The following is an 8291-nucleotide window of genomic DNA, read 5'->3' on the forward strand; positions in this document are numbered from 1 at the left end:
ATTTTGTCTGACGATAAAATAATCTTTTTGTTAATTTAATTGGGATAGCACTGAATAACTAGACTAGAGAATGTGTTTTTAACAAAAAAGAGAGAAGTAATTATAAATGACAAAATATATAACTTTGAAGACATGAGACTGAAAAGCTTCTGCACAGGCAAAATTAATCTGTCTAATATAAGAAGGGAAATGATCTGATGGGAAAAACAACCTGTATCAAATTTCTTTTTCAAGGGTTTGCTAACCAAGATATATAAACAATTATTAAAAATATATAAGATTATTAGATCCTCAGTAAATAGATGGTCAAAGGATATGAACAAAAAGTTCTCAAAAGAATTGCTAACTATATACGATTCATGAAAGAATGCTTCAAATCATAAATAATAGAAATGCAGATCAAAAGAATTCTGAGGTTTACCTCACAGCCTGTAAATCAGCAAGGATGCCAAAAATGCTAATACTTAATGTTCTAGAGTAGTGATGGGCAAACTACGGCTGGCGGGCCAAATGTAGGGGGCGTCTCTGAAATGTTTTATCCAGCAGTGCAACATTATTTCTAATCTGACGAATACAATGAGTAGGATTAAAATACAGTGAAACTTCAAAAGAGTTGCCTTAGAAACAGACTGACAGATGAACATTTACTTTCCTTTGGCCCCCTCTTTAAAAAGTTTGCCCATCACTGTTCTAGAGAATGGTTTTAGAATGGGAAGTTCAATGATAAAGTATTAGTAGAACTGTGAAATGGCACATCCATTTTGGAAAGCAATTTGGAATTATATAAATAAGGTGATTAAAATGTCTGTACCTTTTGAACTACAGATTCCACTCCTGGGTTCATATCTCAAAGAAGCCACTAATAAGAAGAGAGTCTTCATATGTACCAAAATCTTTATTACAGCCCTTTTTATGATAGCAAAGAATTGGACACAAAGTAGATGCTCATTAATTGGGAAATGACTGAAGTCACTGAGGTCTATCAACATATTCGAATATTACTCTACTATAAGAAATAATGTAGGTGTTAAATACAGAGAAATCTGGAAAGAGCTACATTAACTAATGTAGAGTGACATACAGTAACTACAAGAACATAAATAGAACAATACATCAAGAAGTCCAAAGTGATATAAAATTATAAAGATCAATCAGTACACAAATAAAGAGATATGAGAGGACACACTTTTGTTGAAGCAGAATGTCCACATGTGTTATACTTTGCATATATTTTCAAACCTTTTTCAATGTATTAATCAGTTGTACTGATTTTTTTCCTCTTTAAAAATACTATGAATATATGGAATGTCTCACTGGGAGGGAGAGGGAGAGGAAAAGGGGACATAAATGTGATATATAAAACAAGACATCAATAAACAAATCTATTTTAAATTTTAAAAAAATCATAGCAAAATTCTCTTGGTTTACATTAATTTGTGTATAAAATTAGGCATTTATAAGTCATTGAATAATTAACTAAAAGGAGATTGATTTTGCCCTAACTAAGCAAACATATACAACAAAGGCATAGTGACTCTTAGTTTCAGCTTTGGGAACATGGCCTCCCTCACCTACTTAAAGAAATATATCTGTTCAGCAGTGAGGGGTATGGCAACTCATGTAATCTCAGGCACCAATTGACTAAGAATCCTGGATTTCACATAGCTGGAATTCTTTATGCTCTTAGGTGAAATAGGAAGCTGTCATGAAAACTGGAGGCATTCAGATCCTGGGAACATATTAGTTTTTTGCTTTTTTAAAAATATGATTTATTTACAAGTTTCTCAGCCCATCCCTTCCCTCCTCACATCATAGAAGGCATCATCTAGGAGAGAGGTATGTATATATAAATTACATCTTTCAAGTTTCCGTTATTCAGGTCATTCTCTGGAATAAGGTATTCTTCAAGTATTAAATGTGTAATTATGTATCTTTTTTTCTTTTTCAGGAAAGCTAATTACTATTGCAGAAGGAAAGGAAGAAGGACCGAGGTATACCTAATGTTGGAGTTAGGTATGGAGAAAGCTGCTATGGAGAGTGTAGGTCAGTCAAATCATAGGGGCAACTTTGCCTCCTGTTGGTTAAAACTAATCCCTGTTGAAGGATAGAGTAAGGAAATATGGACCCTAACCATGTTGTGGGTTAATTCTGGTAGATAATGGTCCTACCACAGTGAGGAAATATCTCAGATTCAGTTGCTAATCAAGATGTACATTGATTGACCTGAGTAAAATGTATATTCTATAAGCATGAGATTCAGTTATGATCTTCGCAAAGCTAAATTATCTAATTAGGACATTGAAAAAATTACTTTGTTTTCATTTACACTGTTTTCCAGCCAGACTAACAAAAATAACAAAAACAATAGACAAGACGTTTTTGAGCAACAAAGCCTATTTCAAAATTCTTTTTTCATCTGAGATCTCTCCTCAGAATTGTGCAAGCAACATCAATATAACAAAAAACTATTGATTGAATAAATAACTAGGTACTATATAGAATTTCAATGAACAAGGTCTTTGTATTCAATAAATCTGAAATTTAAGGTTCAAAATGCAATAAGAATACTAGGCCACAGCCTTAACTGCAGAAAAAAGGGAAAAGAACCTGAGGGAGTAGGTCTTTAACACCTTAAGAATAGTCATTTTTCACCTTTGAATGTTATGTGTCAAACCCAGTATCTTGCTAAAAAGAACAAAAGTGTTCAAAGAATTGAATTAAATATAGTTTGCTTAAAAAGGTCACTGAGCTGCCCATAATGCATTGAAGTTACATGGCACAAATGAACTACACCATTATTGAGGACAAAAAGAATTGCTGAGTGTGATTGCTAAACCACTGACTGTGAAATTTTATTTTTATTTAGAATATTTCTCATTGTTACATGATTCATGATTTTTCCGACCCCCCTTTTTCCCCCCTCCCAGAGCTGACAAACAATTCCATTGGGTAATACAGGTATCATTTTTCAAAACCTATTTCCATGTTATTCATATTTGAAATAGAGAGATCTTTTAACATCAAAACCCTAATCATATCCCCATCAAACTACCTGATTGTTCATATGTTTGCCTTCTGCGTTTCTGCTCCCACAGTTCTTTCTCTGGATGTGGATAGAGTTCTTTCTCATAAGTTCCTCTAGATTGTCCTAGATCAGTGACGGGCAAACTATTCCCCGCAGGCCAGATCTAGGCCATAGTTTGACCATCGCTTCCTTAAGCAATTCCCTAATCACTACATTTGGATGTGGGGGCATAGTGATCATTGCAAAGCATCTCAAAAGGACAGAAATCAAAATTGAGTCAGTAAAGAGGTTTTCCCTCTGGAAACAGCCTTAAAGATAGACAGTATTTGGATTTCCTCACACTATAAGTAGGCAAAATTGCACTTATCAAAGCATAAGCTGTTTGCCCTCCCACACACTACCTACAGCACCAGAGTCAGAGCAAAGGCCAAGCAATCCCTAAATTCTCGGGGGCTGATACAAAGCACCACAGACTTACCCCTGAGGACAGTGCAAGGCCTTGGCAGTTAGACTTGAGACCAAAGGCTGAAGAGCATGGAGCCTGGGCAGCAGAGTGCAGAGTTAGGGCATAAACATGACTATACACAGCTGAGGCAGCAGAGGCTGGAAAGATAGCCTCAGGCCAAAATACTTTAAAGCAAGCTACACAAAGATCATCACATTACCTGCCCTCACTCAGGCTTCTGACTAAGAAAGGAAGATAAAACCCTGCAATACAGAAGCTAAGAAAGTAATCAATAAGCAGGAACCCCAACCTACTAGTGCTAAAAGAAATAAGCAGCAGCACAAAAATCCTTTTGATCCTGGATAATTTATATGGAGAAAAAGAGCAAAATATAGAAGCAAAAGCAGAGAGTTATAAACAAGCAAACACATCCAAACTTTCCAAAAAAAAAGAAAAAAAAGAAAAGAAAATCGGTCACAAACTTGAAAAGGAGTTTAAGAACCAAGTAAGAAAGATAGAAGAAAAATGAGAAGAAAAGTGGGGAAAAGAAATGAAAGCAATACAAAGCCATGAAAAGCAGGATAGACCAAATCAAAAAGGAGAATCAAAAGATCATATCTGAAAATCAGTCTTTAAAGTCTAGAATTAGGCAAGTAGAAGCTAATGATCTCACAAGATAGCAAAAATTAGTAAAGCAAAATCAAAAGAATGAAAAAAATAGAATGAAATATGAACTATCTCATTGAAAAGATAATTGACATGGAAAATGGACCCAGGAGGGCCAATTTGAGAATTATTGGTCTACTGGATTGCCTGAAAGAAAATAGAAGCCTTGACATCATATTACAAGATATTATCCTAGAAAACTGCCCTGATATTCTTGAACAAGAGGGCAAAATAGATATTGAAAGAATTCTTAGATCACTCCCTGCATTAAATCTCCAAAAGACAGCCCTCAGGAATGTCATAGCAAAATTTAAGAGGTTCCAGGCCAAGGAGAAAATATTGCAAGCAGCCAGAAAGAGACAATATCAAGGAACCCCAGTCAGGATTACACAGGATCTGGCAGCTCCCACACTAAAGGACCAGAAGGCTTGGAATACTATATTCAGAAAGGCAAGATAATTAGTTCTACAACCAAGAATCACCAACCCATCAGGGAAAAGTATGAGCATTTAACAAAAGAGAGGATTTCTAAGCATTCTTAAAGCAAAGACCAGAACTAAATGGAAAAAATGATGTCCAAATACAAAATTCAAGGGAACCATAACAATGTATACAAGAAAGAGGGGGAAAATTTTTAAGAGCTTCAGTAAGGTCCAAATCTTATATGGAAAAAAGATATCTGTAATTAAAAAATTTTTTTCTCATTATCATAGTAAATAGACTAATTATTCATATGAAGAGTGAATCAAACTTTCTTTGTCTATCAATCAGCAATTTTTAAATTAATCAACCAAAAACTTAAACACCCCTACTTAACACTAAGTAAGAGAGTTCCAAAGCCACTTACTAAAAGTGGATGACAACTCCAGAGGCGACTGCCCTGCCTCTGGGCAATGCTAGGTAAATTTAAAGTGCATTTTTTTCCAGTAAAGTGGAGGAAGGGATGGGAAATTACATGGGAAAAAGATTATAAAAAGTCCTGAACTTCCTGTCCAAGGAGTCTTCAGCTTGAGTCTTAGGCTTGAATCTTTGGCTTGGAGCTTCAGCTGGTGACTTGCCTCTTAGAGGTGGCCTTGGACTTGAACCTTGGCTTTGACTTGGGGCCATGGCTCTTGGACTGCTTCTTGGGGGGACTGCTCCTGGATCTTCTTTTTGGACTACATCTTGGGTGAGTGAGTAGCTGGCCTTCCCTTCCTGGCTTCTGAAGAGATTAATTTTGGAGAGGCCTCCTTCTCCTGGAGGAGGCTGCATCAGTGGAACCTTTGTATGACACCACTGGGTCCTCTGGCTGAGAATTAACGAGCCCTGCCAGGACTAAGCTGAACACCAGAGCAACATTTAGTGTGATAGGCTAGATGTTTTTCTCTACCCTCTTCTTATATTTCTCTACTTTCACTCTTTCTACCTATATAAGAAGACCCAAAAGATATGTATATAGAGAGAATAGGTTCTGAAGGGCTTTGACCAAACAGAGAATTTTACATTTGATTTTTTAAGTGATAGGGAACCAAGGAGATTTACTGAAAGGGAGAGAGGGATGTGAAATGGTCAGATCTCTGCTTTAGAAAAATTATTTTGACCACAGAGTAGGAGAGAATTGTGGCAGGGAGACTAATTCACAAGGTATTACAAATTTCTACTAGTGAAGTGAAGTGAATCAGGGCAGTGGTAATTTCAGAGGAGGGAAAAGGATGTTTGTTTGGAGGGCAGAATTGACAGAACTTAGCAACAGATTGGATATAGGGGGTGAAAGACAGTGAAAAATTGAGAATGACAACTTTTGAAGCTGGATGATGAGAGGGATAGTTTTATCTTCTAATAAGGAAGTATGGAAGAGGACAGAATTTGGAGGGAAAGGAAGATGAATTCATCTTCGGTTCAACTGAGTTAAACTCAGGCAGACATTGTACATAGGATGTACAATTTGAAATATTAAATAGATAAACTAGAAACGTATAAAATTAGAGGCCAACAGAGAGGTTAGGGTTGCATAAGTTGACTTGAGAGTCCCAGCATAGAGATGATAATTGAATCTACTGGAGCTGATATCATCAAGCAAAATAAAGTAAAGGGAGAAGAGGACCCAGGATACACTTCCAAGGGACCCCCCAAGTTAGTGGGCACATCCTCTATGAAGACACAACAAAAGAGACTGAGAAGGACCAGTCACATGGTAGGAAGAGAACAAGGAGGGAGTGCTGTCTTGGCAATTTAGAGTGTATCAAGTAGCATAGGATGATCAACAGAGACAAAAACTAGAGAGATAAAAAAATGAGGATAAAGAAAAGGCATTTGAATTTAGTAATAAAGAGAACACTAGTAATTTTGAAGAGAGCAAATTGAGTGGAATGATAATAAGTTCAGAAACCAAACCAGAAAGTTAAGGGGGAAATGAGAGGAAAGGAATTGGAGGCACCTATTTTAGACATTTTAAGCAATTTAGCAGAAAAGGAGTAGAGAGATAAGGATGATAGTGCAGTAGAATGGATCGAGTGGAAGCTTTTTTGAGGATGAGGTACACATTATATAATGTTTTATACTGTAAAAAGTCATCCAGTAGACAAGGAGAGATTGAAAATGAGTGAGACAAAGAATGGGAACTATTATGTAGACCTGAAGAAAAGGGAGCTAAACATTTAGGAAATATGTTATTTCATTTGGTAATATCTTCTTTATCTTTATATGTGAAAACACTTGTTTGGTTTTGCAAAAATTTGCAATAATAATAGCAAAAAAATTCATTCCATACTAATTTTATTTCTTTTGTGACATGGTTGCTGATCTGGGAAAATAGGAAATGAATGATCTATATATCTATATCTATATCTATTTATTTAATGTACTTTGGTGAAACATTTTAGAAAATATAGACAAATAGGCCAGATAGTAGTATATTTAAAAAGATTTGGAAGAGATTGAATCACTAGACTCTGTGTGTCTATTAATGCTTCCGCATCAAGTTGGTGCAACATCCAATGCCTTAATACTTAGCTGTTAGTTGTTTAACAAAATTTCCCAACAACTTGGATAAAGCCTAGGTAATACAAAGTTGTGAAGGATAGCTAACATGATAAAGCTGGAATCTAAAAGATCTTGACTGGCTATCATTGAACTTCAACTAAGATGACGAAATTGAAAAGAATAAATGTAAAATCTTATTTTTAAGTTTTAAAAATTGACTTCACCAGTATAAGATGGGTTAGGTATTTTAGTGACAAATTAATTGTTATAGATGATAGAGATTATAGGGGAAGGGAGAGGAATAAATGTTTATGAATTTTCTTTCATTTAATCTTCATAGCATCTCTCCCGGATAGGTGCTAATCTTCATTTCACAGGTGAGGAAACACATTAAATGACTTGTCCAGAGTAGCACAGTTAGCATGCATATGAGGTTGGATTTGAATTCTAGGTTTCCTGACTCCAGAAACAGAACCCTATTTACTACCCACTCAACTGCCTCGTGGTTCCCTGAAAGTAAAATGAGTTAAAAATATAATATGACAGCCAAGATTTTGATGAAATCTTGGTTGCTTTATGAGGAATAAGAATGTGGCAACTCTTCCCTATTGAGACCACATTTGAAACATGTTGCTCCATTTTGTATATCATAGTTTTAAAAGGTTATTGTTAAACCAGAGAGAGTTTTTTTGGTTCCCAGTCACAGAGTTTAAAGCTGGGTCATCATATAATAAAGAAAAGGTGTCATGCTTTGTATATTAATTGATTGACCAAAAGGGAGAAGTTTGTCATCTGGACCCAATTTCATTTCAGACTATTTTCTGAGTATCAAGAATTTAACTGTGCATGCAGAGAAGTTCTGGAACAGTCAGTTAGTGCAATATACTTTGGCTCAGTTTTGTGAAGAGTGAACCACACTTTATTTCTTAAATTTTCTTTTAAAATTTTTTTAAAAACCAGAAATTTTTAAGTTAATCAATCAAAAACTTAAACACTCCTACTTAACACTAAGTAAGAGAGTTCACAAGTCACTCCCTAAAGTAGGGGACAGCTCCAGAGGCCACTGCCCTGCCCCTGGGCAGTGCTAGGCAAATTGAAATTCTGCAGTTGGTTCCCATAAAGTGGAGTAAGGGACAGGGACTATAAAGTGGGATATATATATATATATATATGGAAAAGGACTATAAATATATA

The sequence above is a fragment of the Gracilinanus agilis genome, chromosome 6, assembly GCF_016433145.1.
Source record: "Gracilinanus agilis isolate LMUSP501 chromosome 6, AgileGrace, whole genome shotgun sequence".
In the NCBI taxonomy this organism is placed as follows: Eukaryota; Metazoa; Chordata; class Mammalia; order Didelphimorphia; family Didelphidae; genus Gracilinanus; species Gracilinanus agilis.